Below are 26,269 nucleotides of genomic sequence, written 5' to 3' on the forward strand. Positions count from 1 at the left end.
TTTATGACCCCCTGAAAATGCCTAAGTTGAAGCTGAATCCCCAGTGTGATGGGGCTAGGAGGTGGGGCCTTTGGGAGGCAATTAGGTCCTGAGGGTGGAGCCTTCATGAATAGCATTAGTGCCTCTTTAAAAGAGCCCCAGCGCTCTCTCATCTTTTCCATCACCGTTTGCGAAGACGGCAAGAAGATCGCCGCCTGTGACTAGGAAGCGTGTTCGTCCCAGACTCTGACTCTGCCAACGCCTTCGTCCTGGACTACTGCCCAGCCTCCAGAACTGTGAGAAATAAATTTCTGTTGTTTATAAGTCCATGGTACAGTTATAGTAGACTGAACAGACTAAGACATCCAGGAAATCATCTCACTCTCCCCCTACTTCAGATGCTAGGGATTGAGTCTGCGGGAAGCTGGCTGATAACAAATCATGTGTCTGCACCTCCATAGCATTTACCAGCATAATTTGTCCTCATTTTTCATATTGGTGAGCCTGGTTCCTTGCATTCACCTGCTATTTCCAGTATGTTGTTCATATTTCACAGTGGTAAGGATCCTACGCTCCTGTTACTTTGTACCCTTTCACTGTATACACCAGGATTTAAATAAATGCCTATTGAACAATTGAAAAAATAAGTGCTACCATTTTTGTTAAGGCACGTTTACTTGGCAGCAAGATCTCTTCTCAAAATTATGCTAAGAAGAGGCTTCGTGCTGTCATTTCCCTCGTGGCTCCAAGTATGACGAGAATTTGTCTCCTTGCCCTGGTAGCAACTTACTAGCAGACTATCAAAATTCACCACCCTGAGGTGTTTTAGGCTTAGGGCAGGTTGGGATTATTCATTTTCCTCTATTTTATGTTCGTATTTTTGTTCTTATTTACTTCTCCTTAAAATTGTATTCACTTTCTAAAAACTTGTAGTATTGACAAGTTTCTAGTGGCTGATATTACCTTAAAATTATGAGAACTGAAAATTTTTTTGTTTTTATTTTGCCAGAAGAAAATTAAAATTAAATGCATTCCATACATAAAATTTCCTGTCTTGAGAATCTAAAATCACCTTATACATTATATTTTATGATCTTCACTGATTTAACATTAACACCTAATTAAACTCTGCTGTGTATCTCAAAGGCAAGGCCAGATTCATGTTGATTTTCTCCATTAAGTTGTATAAAACTCAAGAAGAGTACATATAACTTTCTGGCAAACTCTGATTTAAGAGGTATTTCGTTGAGAAAATAGATTTAACATGTGAACTAATTCCAAGAAACAAGTAAATGCAAATTGAGCGCTTTTTCTTAAGGAGAAGTTCTAATGATTATCCTAGAAATGCATTTGCGTCAGGAATCTCACCTTTAGCCGTGAGTTTAATCACCTGTGCCAGTGATGGTCAATTTTAAAATGGTGTGTTCCCTATGAAAAAAACTTGCTTTGTTTTTTTTTTAAATCACAGCTGGTAGTTTATTCCATTCATATTTGTTGTCATTATCACATTTTCTGTTTATTCTTGCTCTAAATGTGTTTTGCCCCAGCACATGTTCAATAGGTTTAATTCTTTGCGTGCAGATTTTCAGTATATTTCCCAAGCTTCTATGTTACATTTTATTTTAAACAGTGACTCAAATACTAATTTGGAATAATAAAGTATAAGATTTTGTAGAAGTTACAGCAGTGACATGGAAAGTATATTTAATGATGACTAGATTGTGCTTATATTGGATTCAATTTCATAATTAATGGAATTGTTGATACAGGTTCCTTTTTCTTTATTCAAGATTATTATACATGCCATAAATATGTTACAAAATTTAATAATTTTGTATTCAGAGGCACCTATAAATCTTAGTTTTATTTAGCATACAGAAAACAATTAAAACACAATCTTAATGGCCGATTTGGATTTAGATCCTGTGTCCATTATTAGGACTCAGTTTTAGGAAATAATTCGCTCTGCTTCTCTAGAACAGAGCGTATAAAGACAAAGAGCAATTCAGGTGGTGGCTAAAATATTAGCGTAATTTACACTTCTCTGGTAATGAGTGTTGAAAGGATGTTGAGTGAGACTTAGTGTTTTTGTTGTTGTTGTTGCTCCCAAGTTGGTAGTTAGAACCCACAGCGGAAAGCAGAGCGGAGACTTGTGTTGCTGGAACTTGGCCTCTGTTCACTGCTGCCTGATAGAAACTTGGAGAAAGAGTGTTGGGTGGAGTAGAAAAGAATAGCTTTATTGCTTTGCCAGGGAAAGGGAGTCACAGTGGGCTAATGCCCTCAAAACTGTGTGTCCAGCCCTGGAGAGGGTAGTGAGGAGTCTTAGTGTTCACAGAGCAGGGCGTGGTCAGCTCCGTGGACATTCTTCTGATTGGCTAGTGGTGAGGTAATCGGGAGTCAGCATCTTCAACCTTCTGCTTCCAGCTGGTCTGGGGTCTACGTGCTTGTGGGCGGCAGACAGTTAACTTCTTCCACCTGGTGGGGGTTTCAGTATCTGCAAAACAGCTCAAAGGACACGGCTTAGAATATCATCTACAGTCCTTGAGGAGGAACTAAAGGTCCTTGACTTTGTTTAATGGCTAAAGTATTATTATTTTGTTTTTCTTGACTGTTTCCCTTTCTTTCTGCATTTTCTTATTTCTCTGATTAAATTTATTCTTTGACTAATCTTTTTTTTTTTAACAAACAAAAGGCAGGTGGAGGACATGAGTGAGGGTCTACTGTAGGAAGGCGTCACAGAGTCCTGCTCTGTTACAGTAGTATACCACGCAGGGGGTTCCCAAGAGCTGAAAGAAGAAGCCAGATTTCCCCAACCATTACCTCAGCTGCCCAGCTTGTACACAGCACGATTCAGGGCCAGGAGGGTGAGAGTGGCTCTTTGAAATGTTTTAGCCTTGCGCAATGTACACTGTCGGTGGTAAGAGGGGATTCTCTCTGTAGCGCTTTTGCCTTTGTAAAGCCAAGTGAAGGGGTCAATGACACATTCGCACAGATTGATATGCCTGAAAGGTGGGAGACTGGTAGTTTGTTCCCTGTTACCTGAATCAGTGACGACTTCCTGATCTCCTACTGTGCTGATGTGAGCAGGGCAGGAGCAAACTGAGGGGAGAGGGTAGGGTGGACCCGGTAAAGCAGTCCAGACTTTCACCATTGGGCCTAGCAGGGTGCCTGAAATGTCCCATCTATCAAACAGACATTGTATTAAGTAGCTGGTACCTCACCCTGGGGGGTGGCTAGGAGCACGGTGACAACAGCAACAAGAGGGTCTGGGCTCTGTACTTAGGGGTGGAAACTGGGTAGAGGTGGGAGTGCCAGGGGCCTGTTCAGGAGCCGACACAACTGAAGATCCAGTCTAGAAGCATCAGTTCGAATTCCAGGATGCTAGAGAGAGAGGAGGAATAAAAGAAGCGATGACATTACTCTCCTCATTCCAACTCCTTCCAGCATAGTGCTGGCCAGAAGTGGGGAAGGAGGGAGCATTCTGAACCAGCCTGATATTTAGTGTTAAAGAGTGACTTGAGGCTTATGGAATAAGACAGCATAGAGTGGTGGGAAGCAGAATTTGGCAAAGTAGTGTTGAAAGCAACGTTTGAAGAAAAAAGTGAAATCATTTCATGCTAATGTTCCAACCTAGGTGAGAATCCTTGATAAACCAATCACAGCTGGATTAGAGAACTCCGTGAGGCCTCCTATTCTCTTTTCCCTGCACGTAGACCCCTTGTGCCCACTGATTTTTTTCTAGCTAGTCATAGGCAGAGTGGTTGACAGGGAGATTACAGAAGTCTACTTGATACATTTACCAAGTAGAAATTCCCATGAGATGAAATACCCGGAATGTGTGAGGATGGAGAAACTGTCACAATTTTTAACTTTGAATGGACCTTGGCATAAATAGAAATCCAGGGATGCAGAGCTGCTAAGGCTGATACTTTCATGCTAAGCTGTAGAAATCGGGAAATGTGTGATAACGTTATCTGACAAAGAGATGAAGAGGAACAATGGGGACAGGAAAGGGAAATCAAAGTGAACATTGAATGTGGTGAGAGTATTGTGTGTTATGGATGCATCGTGGTTCTTCCTTTTGTATGCGTGCTGTGTTCGAAGCACTCTTATGAAAGTCGTCTTTCATGTTAAGTGGAGATCATGTTTTTGCGACATTTCTATTTGGGAGTCATATCTCTAGCTATTAAAAATCACATTGTGATAAAACACTGTTTTGATATGTGCTAGCTGTGAAATCATACGGTAGACATTTTCTGCAAATGTAGCAGGATTTCAGCAGAATTGGGCAAATGCAATTTTATATTCATAAATAATATGCATATAAATAATTTTACCAGTTGCCTTAAATACACGGAATTCTTACACCTATTAATTACTTTTAAATTGCCATTGTTTTTTTTTTTACTTTACCATAATATTGCTAGTGTTATTTAAAAAATTTTATTTGTACAAGCACATGTAGCAATACCAAAAATATTGGGGAAATTTATTCTTTTCAAAGCCTCAGGATGTATCTATATTTGTTGCTGTAGTTGTTTTATTTCTCTCATCTTGTTTTTTTGTGAAATTTGCAGGTACTCTTGTACTCTTCCAAACCTTAGGGGTAGTGATATATGTATTTCCAATTCATAATTTTGTTTTTTATTCCTATCAATACACTGTTCTTTGGCATTTCTGAATGGATTTTATGGTCTTCTTCCAAGTCTTAGGTTTAGTAATAGATACACTTCTCCTCTTTTTTTTTTTTGACTGTGTCGGGTCTTAGATGCCGCACATGGGATCTTTGTTGAGGCATGTGGGATCTTCTCGTTATGGCGTGCGGTCTGCTTGGGCTTCTCTCTAGTTGTGGCGTGAGGGTTTTCCCTCTCTAGTGGTGGCGCGCGGGCTCCAGGGTGCGTAAGCTCAGTAGTTGTGGCACATGGGTTTAGTTGCCCCATGGCACGTGGGATCCTAGTTCCCTGACGAGGGATCGAACCCAGGTACCCTGCATTGGAAGGCAGATTCTTTACCACTGGACCACCAGGGAAGTCCTAGTAATAGATATATTTCTAATTCATAAATGTCAAGCCTTCTTTTATTTCCCCTTTGCAGTTTCCCTCTCAGAAACATTTCAAGAACACAAATTCCTTTCATTACAAAATGCTGTGTTTTGGTTCTGCGGACATAAGAAGATGAGGTAGACATAGATTCTTCCCTCAGGTAGCTTATGTAGGAAGTTAATGTGTTAGCCATGACACTCAACTGCAAGAAGCCAACAAAGGCAGGAGAGACTTTTCAGTCTCATAACTAGAAAGGCTAGTTGGAGTTGTTTGCATTGTGGAAAAGATGTTACAAGATCAGGCAAGAGTTTATGTTGAACGAGTTCAAAGTAGCAATCAGCACATTTTGTGATAAACGTTCCAAAGATGACTGACCGCTGGGTTTGTACTCTCGACTCAACGCATCCTCTCATTCATTCAAGCATTCATTCACCCAGTACTTATTGCACCCGTATGATTGCCAGGCATTTGGTGCTGGGGATACAGAGATGAACAAGACAGATTTCTGCCTTTATGGGAGTTATAGTCTAACCTAGGGAGGTATCAAATAGCCAAACCAATGAAGAGGTAGGTAATAAAGTGTCAGGTGGTGATATTTCCTATTAAGAAAAGTAAAAGCAGGGACATGGGCCACTGTTAAATATGATAGCCAAGGGAGGCCTCTCTGAAGGGATAACATTGGATCAGAGTAGTAGCTGTGTGAGTATCTGGGAAGGAGCCATTCAAGTGAGGTGAACAGCAGTGGCAAAGATTTTAGGAAAGAAAGTTTGGCACATACTCTAGGAACAGTGAGGAGGTCATAGTAAATCAAGCACTTCATGGAAGTTCTGTGCATTTTTCAATCTTTTTGGTGTTGCTGAGTGTACAATAGCTAGAATTTGCTTAGTGGCTTTTTCACGACCGAAAAGAGTTTGCCCCTCCTGTGACCACATTCAGAGTTCCTCCTCCAAGAACCTGAATCAATATGTTTTAGTTTGGCTGCCTTTTCCCCACAAGTATTTAAGCTCTTTAATTTCTCTGAGATAATTATGACTCCGAAACTTCATCACTTTCTCCTCAGGCTCCCTCATCTCCTTTAATCTCATTCAGGAGCTGGGTCCTCTCTGCACCTTCATTGTTCGGCCATTAAGCCTCATCGATACTGGTAGGAGCTAAATTCAGCATATTCACATTATTCCCTGTCGCTTCCCTCTCCCGTTGTCTTCTGTGGATTGGTGAAATTGCGTATGTTAGGAAATTATCAGATCCATGAGTTTGATGTTAGGTTTATGTTTTCTATTATAATAACATCTTTCAAAAATTTAGCTAAGTATGGATGCATCTTGATTTTAAATTATAATCTGTCTATATTTAAACTCGAGGTGGCAGGTGGCAGGATGATAATATGCATGGACGTGTCTCCTAACTGTTCTTATATACTCTTGCCCATATGGTAGTTCCTCATACTCTACATAGAGATTCTTTCTGAAATACAAAGTTAATCATACCATCCTTCTGCTTGACATTACTTGGCGTGCCTTAAAAGTAATTTCTATTATCTTGGGTAAAGACAAGCTCTTTACATGGTTTACAAAGCTTCAGTAATACAAACCTAAGTAACTTGCAGACTGAACTGTGAACACATCCCCCCTCTCTTCACATACTCCCATCCACTGACCTTTACCTTCCTCATTTTCTCCAGGCCCGCCTGACCGTAGAGCTTTGCACATGCTCATGTATCTGTGCCCACTACACTCTCTTGCCTCTTTGCCCAGCTAGCTCCTGGACATCCTACCTTAGCTCAAGTCACTTGTCACTTCAGAGTCATCTTTGCTGGGTAGATGGATCTCCTCACTCTAAAATAGCACCTCTTCCATCTCCTTCTTTGCACTTACCATATTTTCAGTTTTATCTTTATTTGTGTGATTATTCAGTTAATGTCTATTTACCCCATAGGAATGTAAGCTCCGTGGTAATTGGAACAATATATTTGCTTACCATTGTGTCTCAGGGCTTAGCCCTTGGCTGGACACATGGTAGGTACTTAATATTGTGGTGCAAAGAACCCAAAATGAGTATGAATGAATGTATGAATGAAAATAAACGAATGTCCACACCAGCTCTGCCCCATAGAACTTTCTTCAGTGATAGAAGTGTTCTGTATCTGCCTGGTCCGACATGGTAACCTGAAGTCACATGTGGTTGTTGAGCACTTGAAGTGTGACTGACTGAGAAATTAAATTGTTAATTCTGTTTCATTTTAATTAAAATTAAAATTAATTAATGTAAATGTAACTAGTATATGTGGCTAATGGCTACCATTTTGGAAAGAGCAAGTCTGGACAGAGTACTGTCTCACATGGAATTTCTGATCCCTGTGAAGCACTGTGCACACACGCATACATTTTGGGTACTATTCGTATACATCACTATTCCAATATAAATGAGTTTGCCTAGGTGAAACCATGCTCAAATTAACATTCAAAACTATTAAGCCAACTAAAGCTGTCTTTAGATAAGCATAATAAATATACCCACTATTCAAATGAGTTAAATGAGGAAAGAACTGATTTTCAAGTTCACCAACCCACGAGCTTCTAAACCCAGATACTGCGGTAGAACTTTCTGTTGAAATCATTGTTTGGTTTATTTATTTTTTTAACCTGAGTGTGAGATAGGCTGACACATATGCTACCAATAGCTCCCTTTCACTGGAAACAGCACATTAGTTGGTTTTAGATTCCCCTACTGTGGTTTTCAAATTTTAAATAGGATATTTTTGGCCATTTTCAGGAGTATCTAAGCCATCTGTAATTGAAAAAAATTTTACCTCCAGTTGGGGAAGTACAGGTATATCTTGCCTCAGTCAATGCCCAATTTTTCTGTGTTTCTTTCATTTATATGAGGACTTACCCAGTTGCTAATGTGCAAGAAATACTGATATTTAATTTCTTAATTTTCTGTATAAACCGCTGTGATCCTTGTAGCATCTTGTGTCTTTCTAGTGGACCATATAACTTAGCCTCAGCATTTTACGAGAAAGAAGTACCTTCCTTTTCTGACTAAGCAACTTAGATAGTATATCCTGTCAACACAGGCTCCAGGCTGGTCTCGCTCACCACTGTATCTTCAGTGCCTAACATGGCACTGTGCACACAGTAGGTGCTGGTTGGGATTATTCTACCCATTTGCTAATAATGAAACTACCCCTTAGATTGGGGGAGGGCAGGCAGGATCAGTGATGGCCCAAGTTTACTTAGCTGTTGGCTCGTGGGGCTGGGCCAGGCTCTCGCTCACTGCATGACTCATTATGTAGTATCATACTAATATCCTAAGAATGTATTTTGCTATCTTAAAATAATTTGGTTTTTAAAAAATTTATTTATTTATTTTTGGCTGCGTTGGGTCTTGGTTGCTGTGTGCGGGCTTCTTCTAGTTGCAGCGAGTGGGGGCTATTCTTCGCTGCAGAGCACGGCCTTGTCATTGCAGTGGCTTTCCTTGTTGTGGAGCATGGACTTTAGGCATGTGGGCTTCAGTAGTTGTGGCATGTGGGCTCAGTAGTTGTGGCCTACGGCCTCTAGAGTGCAGGCTCAGTAGTTGTGGCACACGGGCTTAGTTGCTCCGCGGCATGTGGGATCTTCCCGGACCAGGGCTCGAACCCGTGTCCCTTGCATTGGCAGGCGGATTCTTAACCACTGCACCACCAGGGAAGCCCTAATTTGTTTTTTAAACTTACTATTCATTGGTCAGATTTCCATTGTCCGATTGAAAATATAAATCTATCATTGCAGAACAAAAGCAAATATCCTACTTGCTTTCCAGTTATTTGTGAGTGCTTTTAACTTCCACAATATTACATTCTTATTTCTGTTTATGTGTATTGATGGCAAGAGTGGGTCCAGGTTTGCTTCATGTCTATGACAAAAAACGTATGTTATGAATTGTTTTAGTTGCCATGTAGAATGACACAATTTTGTCAATTAGTGTAGTGAAATATTCAGTATTTTGCTGCAGAAAAAGCCAACAGATGGTTTGCATGGTGTCATGGACAGGGAACAGTGGACGCCTAGAGACCAGGTGTGTTGCCTTTTTTCCAGTAGTCTAATTGTTTATGTATTCATAAGACTGTTGAATGGGGAATTGAATAAACTTACTGTTTTATCATGAGAAATCTTTTTTTCCTGAAATTGAAAAAAGGCCATTACTACTATTCAAAAGGATAGTTCTTAGTCTGAAAAGAACACTTGTGTAAAGATAAACTTACATAAAAGGATGCATGTGTAAAATTTAAACATTATTAGCAATGATGTAAAGATACTATTAATTGAATATATATATATGTGCCAAGCAATTTTCTAATTTTCTATAAAATGCCAAGCATTTTATACTAAATCTCATTTCATCTTTAAAGCACTATTACTCCCTTTTTATAGTTGAAAAAACTGTGAATTTGAAAGGTTAAGAAAGTAATTCAAGTTCTAAAACCTAGTAATCAGAGGAGTTAGAGTTGAAGACCTACTGGACTTCAAAGTTCAAATAAGTCACCTATTTATACCATTCTTTTAAAACTAAATCTTATGTTATAAAAGTAATCATGACAATGAATATATATTTTCCTCACCAAAATAAAATGTGAAAGGTAAAGATCATGTCTGTTTAATTCACTACTCTATTTAATGCATATAATATATATAATGTATATACATTGTTGTTACTCAATAAAATATGCTGAATGAATCATCTTGTTCTGAAGGCTGGAGTCGTTAAAACATTAAGGCTGTTAGAGTCTTGCTTTGGAGACTTTGCGGGGGCGATGGTGGGCTGGGGATGCAGAAGAATTTAACCTGCTTGAAAGAAAGTTGGTGTTTTATCACGCTGGTGGTGTAGTTACAACTAACGCAATTCAGTGACTCCATTCTCTTAGTCCATGAAATTTAAATGGCGATAACAAAAAGAACTTAAGTCCCAGGGAAAACGTCATGACTGGAAAGGTTGTTGAGCCCTGATCTGGAAAGGACTTTCATGGCATCATGACATGGAGGTTAAGAGCCTGGATTCTGGTTCAGTTGTAGAGTAGTCCACATATTAGCTGTAGATGTGTTTTAAATGGCTTGTCTTCTCTGCTTTCGTGTTATCTCATCTGAACGTTAGAGATAATTATAGTACGTACCTCAGAGGATTGTTCTATTACGATTCAGTGAATTACTTATAAAGTTCTTAGAACAGTGCGTGGCACATAGTATGTCTTATATAGTTTTGGTTACATATATAGTCATTCCAGGAAATCATTTATAATATGCTGAATGCTTACTGGTCTTAAAATGTGTTAAACAACTGCTTGAAAATTGAAGGATATTATTTGATAATTAAGGTATTCCCAGTCCTAGAATTAAATGGTAAGGTCCACATACTAGGATCATAAAGTCATTCTGAGGAAAGTTTGTATTTAAAAAAGTAAAATAAAGAACTAGGCATTAGTAACTAGTGCCCAGACTGTGAAACTAGAGTTTAATAGTCTCTCTTTGTATACACACATAACATTAATACACTTAATTTGCCTGTTGACAGAAGAACATAGCATTCAATCCCATGTAATTTCTCGCTCCCTACCACATTCATATTCCTATGTAACTTTTATGCTTTCAGGACCAAAAATTGCTTGCATTTCAAACTACAATCACTGTGCTTATGATTTGTTTCTCTTAAAACATACTATGAAAATTGTGCAAAAGTCTTGTTTTTATACTAGGAATTCAAAGAAAATAAATACCTGGTTTAGGTGGCTATATTTCTAGATGCTAAACTTGCTTATTTTTCCTACTCTGTATTTGCCCATTTCCACCTATTACCTTTGACGTGACATTTGGAAATGGTGTAGGAAAGGGAATTAACTCAGAAGTCAGTAAAGTAAGCCTGCGACAGATGCATTTATTATATGATGCAAGTGTTTTGCTTTGCTCTTTTAACATCTTTATTTTCCATAATGAGATTTTACATTTGCGCATGTAACACAATTGTGAAAGTTCCGGTTTGGGAATTTGTGTGTGTGTGTGTGCACGTGCGCGCATTCGTGTGCACGCTTGTGTGTGTGTTGGGAGGAAGCGTGGTTGCTTCAGTACTTCCTCAACTCATGACTGAAACTCTTGTTCTAATTCAGGGAAGAAACAAAGAGCTCTTCAAAATCATCATACTGAATACTTTATTCGTCTTCTCTGTGGAAACTGGTCCAGGAAGCAAAGTAAAATTAGGAGACTGTCCAAAACAGAGTTACTTAGCTTAACTTAATTTATTGATATTTGCCCACTGCCTTCTATGATTTTAACCTTTCTAGACATCTCTCTGGGGATGGTTTTTTCTTAGGTCTCACCAGAGACTCCACTGAAATCGTTTACTAGATGCCAAAGTTCCCCCCCCCAACCCCCGCCCACAATCCCCACTGTGCTTAACTGGCTACTGACCTGGGAGCTGTCATGTTTGGAAAATACCATGATGCCACGAGTTAATTTCATACCCGTGTCTTTGCATGAGATCCCAGGGGGCCTTTCTGTGTGTCACAGTACTGCAAGACATTCTCTAGTTGCTTTCAAAGCGATGACCCATGGTCAAGAGATCTTGTCGCAACATATGGCAGCACCTGTCACCAGGTTTCGTGATTGGCATAAAATTAACCTGTTTTCCCCTTTGCTTTGCTGCCTTTTTTTTTTTTTTTACAGTATCTATAAAAAGGCAGGGTAGAAATTGTATTTGAAAGCAGTTTTCTGTCACTTCAAGAAGCATAATGGTAGATTTGGGATATTGGACCTAAGGAAGAGACTGTTTCCTTGCAGAGGTACACACAGAGTTACTCAATAAAAGTGGTATTTTATGATGTTATGAATGGCAGTCTGCAAATCTCAGACAGGAAGTAATGTTTTAGTATCTGAACTCTATCAAGGATAGGAACAAAGCAAGAAATGGCATTATTTTGAGTCTTGTTGTGGAAGAAAAAAACAGGAAGCTTGGATTTGCCCTTGGCTTTTAAATGGTTTCAATCAAGTTGGGATTGCTCTGATTTCTCTGTATTTCTCATGCCCAGATCTTAGTATTTTTATGGGGACATGAATAAAATGCACCTATAGAATAACAACATTCAGAATTATGACAGGTATCTGAGAAAAATAGATTAATGATGTTTAGCCTTTAGGTACTTGGGAATTTTTCAGTTACTTTTAAGGATAAGGACAGACAAGAAAATAGCCAACCACTTACTTGGCTTTCCACTTTAGTGAAATAGTGAAAACATTTTGGTCTAACAATTTCCTAGTGAAGGAGATACATGGTTCCTTTTATTGCTGTACTATTTTTTTAATCTTATACATCTTTTTACATACCTTTAGCTTCTTAAAAGTTTTACTGTAATTAAGGGGGAGCTATTTTCTATAGCTGGTCTCTTCTCAATTAAGTTAAATACGTCTTAGATTCTGTGAGTTTTAATATTCAAATACAATAAATAACAAAGATGAATTTGTCGTCTTTTTCCTTTTTTTCTCTCTCCAGTCTGGACTGGTTGCTCTAAGTTCTGGAGTGATCAATTTTTCCTGGCATTTCTTAAATGATCTTTATTATTCAGTGAATTCCCTTCAAAAGTATAAACGTTAGTCCTTGTATGGTTTTGGAAATTGATGGCTGCTGTTCTCAAAGGATGGTAGATGGGGATGATTGAAGGAGTAGAGCAAAGAGCTGAGTTAAAACAATAGAGAAAGAGGAAGATAGTACTAGAGACAAAGGGAGAAGAGGGCAGCAGTTGTGAAACAACCTGAAGTAGGGACTGGGGATTTAAAGGCTGCTTAGACTTGATTAATAGATCCTGTAAAAATGAAATGCTGAGCCAAGGGAAAAAATTGTACTTGCGAAGTCCCTTGAAAATGTGTTAATGCCTTTTTTTTCCTACTGGGTTTTTTTTCCTACTGAGTATAAAACCACTGCATAAAAATATAGTCCTTTATTTCACATTGTCCAGTGTTTTTTCTAAACTGCTGACTATGCTTATGTTGGGATTAAATCAGATTTCCACTAGACAAAAAAAGAGAGAAATAAATAAAAAAGAGGTCTATACTGGTGCTCTATGGAATATCTTTGCTAAGTCAGAATTAAGATAAAATTTTAAAATAGATTTTAAAATGTTATTGATAGACTAAGACTTAATTTCAGCAACAGTGATGACAATTTGTACTTAAAAGAATGGGAGATTTTGCAGGGGTTTTTCAAGAGACTGTTGTGTTGACATGGCTGGTATATAAACCTTTTTCTAGCAAAATTTGTCAAGAAAATTGAAACTCAGTCTTCTTGAAAAAAGAAAATAATTTTCTTCTTAAAAGAAGAAAATAATCTGTGGCAAATCATTTTATCATTAATGGCAAACTGAAGGACCTACAAGATAAGTTAGATAAGAATTAAAATGCTGAAATATTTTCATTACTGGTAAAGCTGGTTCAGAACTCCTTCTGGTATATTTACTACATGCGAACAGGATCTGAGAAAGAGAGCCTGAAGCTGTCTAAAGGCAAGCATTCAAGAATGGCACAAGAGGCGAGAGTTGGGGTGATGGAAACTGTCACCTCGACTATAATCAACTAAATGACTTTTCCTGTGAGGGATCAGTGAAGGGTAAAGAGTTGAACTACAAGAACTTTGGTGTGTTGGTTAGCTGGGTAGTTTAATACATATTCTTCTCTCATGGGTTATAGATGGCAATCTTTTTCCTCCCTGGTTTTAGGAGTTAACTAATAGTAAGTGCCCGTCCTCCCTGTCACTCATACACACCCACATACAAACGTGTGCACACACATACGGATGTATATACACACATACACACACAATATGTAAAACTCTTGGCTAGAGAATTTTCCAATTAAGAATATCACATTCTCTAACCTAGTGGTTCTCATCTGGAATGATTTTGCCCCTCAGGGAGTATCTGACAATGTCTGGAGAGATTGTTGATTGTCACAACTTGGGAAAGGAAAGGGTGCTACTGGTCTCTCATGGGTAGAGGTCAGTGATGCTCCTACACGTTCTACAATGCGCAGGATATCTCTCGAAAGCAAAGAATTATCTAGTCCAAAATTTCAGTAGTGTTCAGGTTGTAAAACCTTAACCGTTTTGAGTAACTTAGTCTCCTTAGCAATTGTTCAGTGCTTCAGATATTCCTTTTTAGACTTCTACTCCCCAAGAAATTGCCAAAGAGCCTGGGAATTTACATGACTCCATGGGTGCATAGAAAGGGGCTCATAGCCAAGTGATCAGGCCCGTGCTATCTTCTGATTCCCTTCTTGCTCTCACCATCATGCCCTGCGGTTAGCATTTAATGTCTAAGTCACCCAGTCATGACCAGCACCCCAGGCTGTTGTAAATTATGAGGCTGGCAAAATTGTGATTCTGCTGGTTCTTTTGCACTACCAGGGCCCAGAAATCCTCTGGTTTTGATTCTCCACCTCAAGTTTTGTTAAGTGGTGTGTTGGAGGACAGGGGGAACAAAAAGTGCCCACCAAACTGGACACGCATCATGAGACTGAAAAATGAGGCAGGGTAATTTACTCACAGGGTGGGATTGGGCAGACACAGATCTGGAAGCATTTGCAGCTGCATTCCACACTGCCAGTGGGCCATTGGGATAATTTTATAGTTAACCTAGGGCATAGGGATAGGTGCTTGGAAACAGGACGTGAATTCGTAAGTCAAGATCTATGAATGGGTAACTATCAGTAGTTTTGTGGCTGGGGGGAATAGTCAGTACAAGTTGTCATCATAGTTTGGGGACTAACGGGACTAACAGAGCATTGAGGCCATCTGGTCCTAATGATTATTAAATGATACCTATTAACTACAAAGCCCTTTGTAACAGAAGTGATTTACTGCCCAGTACAGTCCTGGGTAGGGTGAGAGGAAGCACAGGAGAAAATGTAAGCGCCCAAGATGACTTCAGTTGTGCTAACAGCCATACGTGGTGCTAGGCCTCTCTGAGTCTTAGCCATATCATCTGTCCAACTCATCACTGGAGCCTGCAATGGTTAATTTTATGTGTCAAATTGGCTAAGCCACAGTGCCCAGATATTTGGTCACACATTATTCTAGGTGTTTCTGTGAAGGTATTTTTTTGGATGCGATTAACATTTAAATTGGTGAACATTAAGCAGATTGACCTCTGTGGTGTGGGTGGGCCTCATGCAATCAGTTGACGGCTTTTATAGAACAGAGTCTGACCTTGCCTGATGGCAAGAAGGAAGTCTGCCAGCAGACGGCCTGTGGGCTCAAACTGCAACTCATTCCTGAGTCTCCAGCCTCTTAGCTTACTCTGCACAAATGGGATTTAAGAAACCCCACTACTGTGTGAGCCAGTTTCTCAAAATAAATCCCTGTATATCTGTATTTACATCTATATGCGTATATACATATCCTGTTGGTTCTTTTTCTCTGGAGAACTCATACTAATACAGGTTTACTCCATCCTGGTATAGTGTCTCTGTGGTTTTCTATTCAGCTCTTCCTGTGTCCTCCCACAAAAGCCCATGGAAACTTCTGGATCTTCAATTTCCTTGTTGATCTTCTGCCTAGGTATTTTATCCATTATTGAAAGTGAAGTATTGAAATTTCCAACTATTATCGTTGAATTGTCTATTTCTCCTTTCATTTCTGTCCATTTTTAATCTTGTGTATTTGGACTCTGTTTTAAGGTACACTTAATTTATAATTGTTATATCTTCTGATGGGTTGACTTACTAGCATTTTAAAGAATGTCCCTCTTTGTCTTTAGTAACAATGTTTTTCTTAAAGTCTTTTTTGTCTAATGGTAGTATAGCCACCCAAGATCTGTTTCGGTTACTTTTTCTTCCTTTTACTTTCAGCCTATAAACATTTTTGAATCAGAAGTTTTTCACTTCTGAACAGCATCTGGCTGGAAAATTTTCTTTAAGCTCTGCTTTCAAATTAGAGTGTTGAATCCATTTACATTTAATGTAATTATTGATACAGTAGAATTGACATCTAGCATTTTGCTATCTTTTCTGTCAATTTTTTTGTTTTTCTACTCCTCCCTTAGTACCTTCTTTTGTGTTAAATAATTGCTAGTGTATCATTTTACTTCCCTTGTTGCTTCTTTTTGTGTATTTAAAATTTTATTTTCTTAATGGTTGCCCTGAGGATTACAATTAGTCTGACCTAAAACAATGTATCAGATTAATACTAAATAGTAGTATACAGAACTTTTGCCCCAGTATATTCCTGTTATCTCCTCTCTGCTTTGTGCTGTTACTGTCATACAAATCACATCTTTATACAATGTAAACTCATCAATACAGTTTTATAATTATTGCTTCATGTCATTATCTTTTAATCAGGAGGAAAAAAGAGCTATAAAAAATACATATAGGGCTTCCCTGGTGGCACAGTGGTTGAGAGTCCGTCTGCCGATGCAGGGGACACGGGTTCGTGCCCCGGTCCGGGAAGATCCCACGTGCCGCGGAGCGGCTGGGCCCGTGAGCCATGGCCACAGAGCCTACGCGTCCAGAGCCTGTGCTCCACAATGGGAGAGGCCACAACAGTGAGAGGCCTGTGTACTGCAAAAAAAAAAAAAAAAAAAAAAAACATATACAGTGTCATATATTTTCCTTTACTGGTGCTTTTTATTCCCCTGTGTAAATTCAACTTAACATCTAGTGCCCTTTCATTTCAGCTTGAAGGAGTCACATTAATATTTCTTGTGGGACAGATATGGTAGCATCAAATTAAGTTTTTGTTGACCTGGGAATGTCTTAATTTCTCCTTAATTTTGAAGAATTGTCTTGAGGGACTTAGAATTTTTGGTTGATCATCAGCACTTTGAATATGTCATCCCACTGATAAATGTGGAAGACCTCGTAAGTTTACATGTCATCCTTAAAAAGGGGCCATGGTAATCTTCTCCGTATCATTTCAGTTTTAATATATGAGCTTCCAAAGCATACACTATGGGTCCCTCCATACTATAGTGGAAATGAGGAAGACTTGGAGGAAGCTACCTCTACTCCCTATCTTTTTATAAATCCTGCCTTTGCTACTCATAACCTGATTTATGGGCCATGCTATGTAAAATGTAGGACCTCCAAGGAAATACAATTTTTCTTTTCTATCCAGTGATCTAAGTATAATCCCCACTATTGGAGCATCTGTTTTTGAAAAGCCTCTGCTCAAAGTCTTTGCCTAGATTCCAGTTTGCTACCGAATCATATGCAGAAGCATTCCATCTACATAGTTAATACATTTCTCACTTGTCACAGTGATGCTTGTTTTTGGGAAAGAGACACATGCCTTTCATTTGGAAGAAGACATTATATTTACTTCATGGGGCACCTAACTAAAAACTGGTGATCGGTTCTCACTTACGGCCAATCTGTTCACAAATATCACAAATATTAGCAATAATGCCAGAATGACCATACAGTCTCTCCCCAAACTCATGTGCATCTTTTTATGCAGTCCAATATTTTATTGTTAAAAAGAACATGTTCTATGGAGATACAATAAGATGATAGCAAGACTATAAATGTCCTGCAATTAGCAATCACTAATATGGTTTATTTTAGTCCAACACGGAGTGTTGTGACTGCTGTAGTTTGGTTTATATATGCATATATCTATCTATGAAGTACCCATGCATCCAGCCATATATCCCTCTATCTTTCCATCTAGCAAGTCAACTATCTATTAGTCAATCTGTTTGTAATCCATCTACAGCATGTCTTTTTTTCTTCACAGAAATTCAGTTTGATACTAGCATATGGTAGTTGCCTAATAAATATGTGTTAAGTTAAATTCTTATGAGGAATAGAGAATAGTATAAAGCATCAGTACTCTTAAAGTTTGGGGCTGGGTACTTCTGTTTTGTAGGGGGCTATCTTACACAGTGTTGAACGCTTAGCATCAGCATCCCTGGCCTCCCAGTAGATGCCAGTATTACCCTGCCAGTTGTGATAAGTAAAAACATCTTCAGATATTGTGAAATGTCCTTCCCCTCTGCACTCAGTTGAGAACCACTGGTATAAAAGACATGTTTTCTTCTTTCATCATAATATGCAAGTTCTTAAAAATCAGTATTACATGATGCCTAAAGATGGGGTATTTATCGGATGAATGAATGTATTTCCATATGTGTTTCTCAGGTTTCCATTCTCACACATTGATTCATCCACTCACATATCATTCAACAAGCATTTATTGTGTACTTTTTTTTTTTTTTGCGGTACGCGGGCCTCTCACTGTTGTGGCCTCTCCCGTTGTGGAGCACAGGCTCCGGACGCGCAGGCTCAGCGGCCATGGCTCACGAGCCCAGCCGCTCCGCGGCATGTGGGATCTTCCCGGACCGGGGCACGAACCTGTGTCTCCTGCATCGGCAGGCGGACTCTCAACCACTGCACCACCAGGGAAGCCCTATTGTATACTTCTTATGTGGCAAGTACTTTGCTAGGTAGTGGGAATGATTTGTGAAATATAAGTCTCTGTTCTTATGCTGTTTACTGGCCTTGGTTAGAACCAGGGGGAAAAAAAAAGAACAAACGCCTAAATAAAAGTTATCGCTGATAAGTATTCTGTTAATAATAAAGCAGGAGGTTGTGAGGGGGTGCTGGGTAACATTAGATTAGTGAACTAAGAAGGACTGTCTGAGGTGACATTTAATGTGAGCCCTGAGTAGTACGAGGACAGCAAAGCAAGGATGTGAATGAATTATTCAGTCATGTTGACGTATGTCTTATTCACACAAGGTTTATGTTAGGAGTGTAAAGAGGTGATCGTTTGCTGGCATATTGACTTATCTGTACATGTGAACAACACTGGAATATTTGTATGGAAATTTTTAGAAACTGTTCCAAACGAATTGAAGTCTGGCTCATTTTTAAATGACGGTGTATAATCCTACCAATGTAAAGATATTCACTCTCATAACAATGCCATGAATACTGGACCATTAAAAACACATGTGAGATATGCAGACTTTAAAACATCCTGTGACCAGAGCTGGACATTATTCAGAGAACATGACAAATATGATTTCTACCTTCTTGACATTGTATATAACTGGGGAGATGGGGGTGACCAGAGAAAATTGCTGAAAGAAAATCCTGGGGCTTCCCTGGTGGCGCAGTGGTTGAGAGTCCGCCTGCCGATGCAGGGGACGCGGGTTCGTGCCCCGGTCCGGGAAGATCCCACATGCCACAGAGCGGCTGGGCCCGTGAGCCATGGCCGCTGAGCCTGCGCGTCCAGAGCCTGTGCTCCGCAACGGGAGAGGCCATAACAGTGAGAGGCCTGCGTACCGCAAAAAAAAAAAAAAAAAAAAGAAAAGAAAAAATCCTGGCCTGATAGATTTAAAAGAAAGCAGGGAAATGATGTTTATCTTGAGAATGACTTTTCTCTCTAACTTCGTTAGACGCCAAATCATTAGTCAGACATTCCTAATTTTTCTTTAAATTCGAATTGGACTGAAATACCCATTTTAAGGCAGGCATAACTGAATAAGGTGGCTGTATTTTAGATAATTATATATAGTTGTGGTAATGGAAAACTATGAACTTATGAGTGTGTGGATTCATTTATAATTCCATTAGTGTAGATAATGAAATTAAGTATAAAATATCACAGAATCTATTATGTCACTCTTTGACCAATCACAATAAGATAGTCTGAACACTGGTTGTATTTCCTGTTTGAAGATAAATCCTAGATAAATCTTTTGGGGTGTGCTCGCCTTTTGCAAGCTGGTTTATCTATTGGAAGTAAAAGGCTGTTAGCAAGCATGATTGAAATATTAATTAGAATGATGACTTCACTATCACATCTTCATCTTTTATGCTACACACTGGATCAAGTCAAAACTGGATCAAGCTGCCATTCAGGCATCTTGATGAAATGTGGAATTCTACAAAACAAAAATACAGACTACAAGGTAAGATAGTTCTTATCTGAGGAAGGTACCGTTACAGCTGTTTGATTCGGGCATTTCAGTGAAATCTGAAGTCCCTCCCACTGTTCTCTCTACAAGTATCCCTGGCAGGTAAAAGTTGTGTCGCCAGAGAAGCCAAAGTCTAGTTTTATACTGCAATTAAGTAATTGAGTGCAAAATTCAGTACAGTCAGTGGGAACATGATTGGATGAATAAAGAAAGCCAGAGAAGATAATCATTTCAATTCTTTCCTTAATTTTGCTTTCTAGCATAGTAGTTAAAAATCACAGTCTGACAGGTCCAACTGTGCTTCGGAATACAAACCCGACTCCTCCACAGCTGTGTACCTGCCGACAAGTTACTTAGACTCTATCTTAGTTTACTCAACTGCAGAACAGAGTTTATAACGCTTGCCTTCTTGACTTGTGAGGATTAAATGAAGTACTATACAAAGCATGCGTATAACATAGCCAAGGCTTGATAAATAATAGCTTTATTATGAGCAGTCTATATCCTCTGGAAGTGACTTAACAACAGAAACTGTGGGATTTTTCTTTTCTTGGTTTTGTGGTCTTTATTGATTATGAACCTATGTGACTCTGCATTGGTGCTTGAGGTAGAAAGAAAAATGGTTGCAGTGAGAGGGGGCAGTGTTTCCAGACTTGTGATGAAACTTTATATAGTTTTGCTCATTATGTGTCTCTCTGGCAGTTTTTTTTCTCCTCCCCATTTTCATAATTGAATATAATTATAATAATGAGCAACGTGTGAACAAAATTCACAATGAACGTAGTTCATAAATTTCATTACCCCCATTTTCACAATTCTGGTTCCAACATAAATATCCCAAGGGAGACCTCCTTTAAGCCCCCTAAGAGGTCCTTGCCTACCCTATTCTCAGTTACGTCACCCAGTTTGTCTCTTGCATGGCGCTTACCATGACCATTATATTCATTTGTATTTCTCTTTGCCACCATTAAAATATAAATTCTACTAAGTCAGTGATGAAGTCTGTCTTGTCTTTCACTGTGTCTCTGGATGCTAGCTCTGTGCCTGGCACTTATAGACACTCAATATGTATTAGATGCTGGAGATCTTTCCTTTTCTGTTCAAACCGTAATTGCCACTTGGTAGGCTTATATCTTGGGTTGTTTTCTCACCGTCTCTTGTATAAACTTGAACTGAGACATTAAAGACATGCGGCTTTGTAGTTATTTGTTGCTATAAAACTGTGCTTTGGGGAAGATGAGGGAGACATCTCTTTGTAATCTTAGAATCTATCCTAAAGTTTCTTCTGTAGAGGTTATAAATGCCACTCTCTGCTCTGATATAATTAATCCTTCAGGTTATATATTCAATACATGGAACTAACTGGATTTCTAAGAAACTGTTTAATTTACTTACAGCATCCTTTTTATTGTGATGTGCCTACTAAAAGCATTATTTTTGTTCTTGAAGAACATACGTATTATTTTACTGGTAACCTTTAGCTTCATTTTACTTTGATTCTGATTGAATTATTTCCTCCTCAGAATACAGGACAGAACAAAGCTAAATTAATGTGACTAAGTGAATATACTTGGTACAATTAGTATGTTTTCCACCAGAAAGTTCATCACTACTTTAAGATTTAACCTTCATTTTCCATTAGAGGGTGTTGGTTAATCTAGTACCATCTCTCCCTAACTTAAATCATATTAAATTCTTGCAAATTTTAGGTGCCAAGCATACCCAATTTACATACACATATACACAATTTATATACAAACATACACAATTTATATACACACGTTATCAGTTTACAATATAGCCATAAGGTAATTAGCAGTTGGTTACTGTTTGCTGCTAATGAGGTCAAGGTTACATATCTACTGTTCCTCTGAGTCTATTTTTTGGTCCAGTTCCATTGCCACAGATTTTACCCTGACCCCTGGGCTGCTATTTCACAAATGCTGTTTGTCACCAGAGGGGGCCATGTAGGAGGATGTGATCAGTTCCCTGCCAACCCCCCGCCTCTACTGGTTAGGGCTCTCAGCATTTTCCTGACAAATGTGTGTGTGTGTGTGTGTGTGTGTGTGTGTGTGTGCGCGCGCGCGTGTGTGTGCACACGCGTTGGGGGGGTTCCATCTTTGCATTCTCTGTGTGTCAGGCTGTGTTCACAGGGGTGGACCTTAAACTTGTTTTAAAATCAACAGGACCATGAACACCATCTTTATATGGAGAAGACAGGTTATTAAAAAGAGCTGGGGATAAGCTTTATTGTGAAACTGAGAAGCATTTTAGAATACCTACCTATCAGAATACCTATTCCACTCTTTTGAATACCTTTAATCAATAGCTCTTCCATTGGAACACAGATTAAATGACACTGAAGTGCAATGTAGGGGAAATGTGTGAACTGAAAACCTAGAATTCAAGCAAAAAATATATATATATATATTTACATATGTGTATATACATATAAGCATCATTTATTTTGCTTTAATTTCATGATCTTAAAAAATATTTTTTCATTTAAAAGGGAGTTGTGGAACAAATGTTTATGTAATTACTTTGGCAATTAAAAATTCACTGCTGCAAAGTTCATTTCTTTTTACCTTAAACACATAGAAACGATACAATTAATATTGTGAAGGAAATTATGGACAATAGGTTACTTAATCCTTGGATTTTTGGTTTAATCTTTTATTATGGATTAAGATTTTTCTCAAACTAATTCAAAAATATGAGAGATGCTATAAAATATAATTAAAAACAATAACATTTACAGCTGATTCTCATTATTTAGGGTAGTTATATTCTATAAAGTTGCCACAAATACTGATGGAATACCGAGAACCATTGTTCCTAAGGGGAAACACAGGATTAGGTTTCTTAGAGCTTTTGATCACAACATTTTCTATAACCGATCAATACATAGCCTTGTTGTATGTATGTTTCTGTTTTAAGATGCTTCATTATATATATTGTTTATCCATTAACATTGATCTCAGGGCCAATAGCACTGTAACTCATTCCTGAATGAAACTTACCTAATACATGTGTTTTTGCTGCAAACTCGTCACAGCCTTTTTGAACTTAGGAACGGTAAACAGCACTTGAGCACCACACTTTTAAATAGTGAGCCATTTTATATAGTGAAATCAACAACAAAAAGCATTAAAACGAGGGAATTCCCTGGTGGTCCAGTGGTTAGCACTCCGTGTCTTCACTGTCAAGGGCATGGGTTCTGTCCCTGGTCAGGGAACTAAGATCCTGCAAGCAAGCTGCGTGGTGTGGCCAAAAAAGAAAAAAGGCCTAAAAACAAGAAAAACTAAATAGACCGTGAGAAGGACACTTCTTTACAGTATGAGAACTGCAACAAAAAGGCAGAGCTACCTCCTTGTTCAAGGCAGCTAGAAACACTTGTATCAGGCAACTCAAAAATTTTTGATGCTTTGTACATATTTGTGAATGACCACAAAAGCACTGTATTGATTTGGGGGCTACAGATAAATTTTAGTAGCTAGGTTAATTTGCAAATATAGAATCTGCGAATAATGAGGGCCACCTGCCTATGCTTCTTAGGTTAGAAAAGAGAAAACTAGCTCCCCTTAGTCACTTAATGAGCCCATGGAAGACTTTGGTTTAGTGTTGCCTTCCATCTCTTGGTTCCTGATTTGCTTAATTGAGGGGCAGATTCTAATTAACCATCCCTGACTAATACAATTTAGGAAGGAGCCATGTCTTCACCCCTTTCTCCTTCCCAACCCGTGGCCTTATTCTGGGAGCATAGCAGGCATTCAATTAATGCTTAAAGGACTGCATGAACCCCTTCCCTCATTGTAAGAGGAACTTTGTGGAACTGATGTTAACATCAAATGCCAATAAGGTGAGTGTAGCTGTAACCACATGCAAAAATGTTAGCTATGGTGACAATTGTAACGATTTTTAATAACATGGTAATTAGCATCTTGGTGAATTTATAAGTGATATACAGTTTAACACATTATTATAGGACATTTTTGCTATAAAGTAGGGATTGCCTGTTTAATATGTATGTTTAATATAATAATTAGTGGCTCCCTTAATGCAAGGGCAGGAGGAAAGATTGGTTAACAAAAGGTTAATTTTGCAGTTCATAAGGAGGAAGGACTTTCAAACCTATTGTCCTCTGAAAACATAAATGCAAATTTATAATAGTATCATACATATCAGCCTGTTTCACTATTTTTATAAATAAATTCTACCTGCATCTTTTTATTATTGAGGTTCCTTGCAAAACATGTTGAATATATATATAATTTTCTTCATGTTGAATTTGGTTTTATTTTTTATTTTTCTTCCTCAGAGGGAATTAAATATTCCAGCAGTGGAAAGATGGCCTAATCACTCTGGCCATCCCCTTGACTTTCTTATAACAGTGTTTAAGGGCACTGATAAAAACTTACAACATAAGTAATTGGTTTACTTAAGCAGTCAAGTATGAAATTTTTTGGAATATTGATATTTTCAATTAACCATTCTTCAAATTAGAGACTTTTTTTTTTTTTTTTTGGTGGTACGCGGGCCTCTCACTGTTGTGGCCTCTCCCGTTGCGGAGCACAGGCTCTGGACGCGCAGGCTCAGGGGCCATGGCTCACAGGCCCAGCTGCTCCGTGGCATGTGGGATCTTCCCGGACCGGGGCACGAACCCGTGTCCCCTGCATCGGCAGGTGGACTCTCAACCACTGCGCCACCAGGAAGCCCCAAATTAGAGACTTTTAAAGGACACCTTTTGATTCTTTTTTGAAATGATGACTGGCTGCCTTAGAAGTGTTAGACCTATGCCTTTTCAAAATGATTGTCAGCAAACATAATGAGCCTTGGATCAGTCCAGTAGCTTAGGTAACATATGTTTGCGGAAGGATTCTTAACATCCTGCTGACTGTGCTTGTCCTGTAGAGCCTCACAGCAGGGAAATTCTCTTGCAGTTCAGCTTATGAAACCTTTGCATGTTTGGAAATACTCCTGAGGCAGGATTTATACTTACCTTTGAATCCACGTTCTTATTTTGATAGCAGTGTTAAACAGGAGAAAGAAAGGCTCACAATGATTCATGTTGCATTTTTCATAAATGTTAAAACTATTATTTGTGTGTCACTCTTTATTGCATTTTCTGCTGTGTACAAGCTCTGGAAATGATAAAGGTGTTTCTTACGAATTCACAATCCAGCAATGCTGACTCCATATGTTAAGTCCTATAAACTTATCTAAATGACACACGCACCATTTTCATCAAAGATGCTTTAAGTCAGGACTGTAAAAGCTTGTGTTGTTACTGCAAACAGGGAAAATGTTGCTTGAATGAGTCCTAATCTTTTAGGCACTGACTTTGTGATATGTGCACATATCTAATGACAAAATTTTGCTTGCCTCTACCGTATACTTATTTATTGCTATTTTACTTACGGAAATAAAGAGTCATCTTTTTAAGTCATTCATTCAGTACATCCTTTTAAAGTAATTCTTTTCTAAGTATAAAATTTTTATATTAGAAACGTTGTCTACAGCACTAGAGTAGAAATTAATACAGCCAACATAATTAGTAAGTTTGATTCACCATGCCCCAGGAGATAAATATTGTTGGGAGGAACATTGATATTCTTGCATAAATAAAGTACCAATGCTTTTTAATGATTTTTATCAACCTGACTTATGGTTTATGGGAAGACCCAATAAATGTTTATTGATTGTTTGGATGTAAGTATATAGATACAGCATAATGCTTTAGGTTAGTTTATAAGACACTATCTTTCCTTTAAATAATGAACTGTTGATGCATTATTAAAATTTAGAAATGCTGAGGTAGAAATGTAAATGGAAACTTTTTAGCTGGAAAAGAAACAGATTGAATATCTAAACTAGCTGGATCTTTCCCAGTTTTCCTGGAAGAAAAAAAAAGCAAATGTAAAATAAACAGAAGCCAATAATATGGAATATTTGTTGAGAAATCAAAGGTCAGGCAGGATGTGTTCTAATGTTTGAGATAGTGGCTATTCCTCTTCATCTTTCACCTCTGTGCTCCTCTCAAAGTTTCCAAATGATTATTCTCAGCCCCTCTGACTTGAAGATATCATTGAATTCATGTTTGTGTGTTACATTGTGCTTTGTAACATGGATACGAGGAAAGGCTGTACGAGATTTTTAACAATAAATGTTAGAATCAGGAGGTTATTTTTGAGTCCACTGACCTAAGTAGAAAAAGAGGGAATTCCTTGGCGGTCCAGTGGACTCTGTGCTTCCAGTGCAGGGGGCACAGGTTTGATCCCTGGCCTGGGAACTAAGATCCTGCAAGCCA

The 26,269-nt window shown here is 38.5% G+C and overlaps 1 protein-coding gene across 1 annotated transcript in view; it reads left to right on the forward strand.

The window, feature by feature from the left end:
- Positions 1 to 201: 201 nt before the first annotated feature.
- CHL1 (cell adhesion molecule L1 like) overlaps positions 202 to 26,269 on the forward strand; it is a gene marked incomplete at its 3' end in the record, with an annotated part of 133,439 nt that continues 107,371 nt past the window's right edge. The window contains exon 1 of the mRNA XM_082664751.1: positions 202 to 275. The remainder of the gene's footprint in view (positions 276 to 26,269) is intronic.

Source organism: Grampus griseus, assembly GCF_964374135.1.
Source record: "Grampus griseus genome assembly, chromosome: 10".
NCBI lineage: Eukaryota > Metazoa > Chordata > Mammalia > Artiodactyla > Delphinidae > Grampus > Grampus griseus.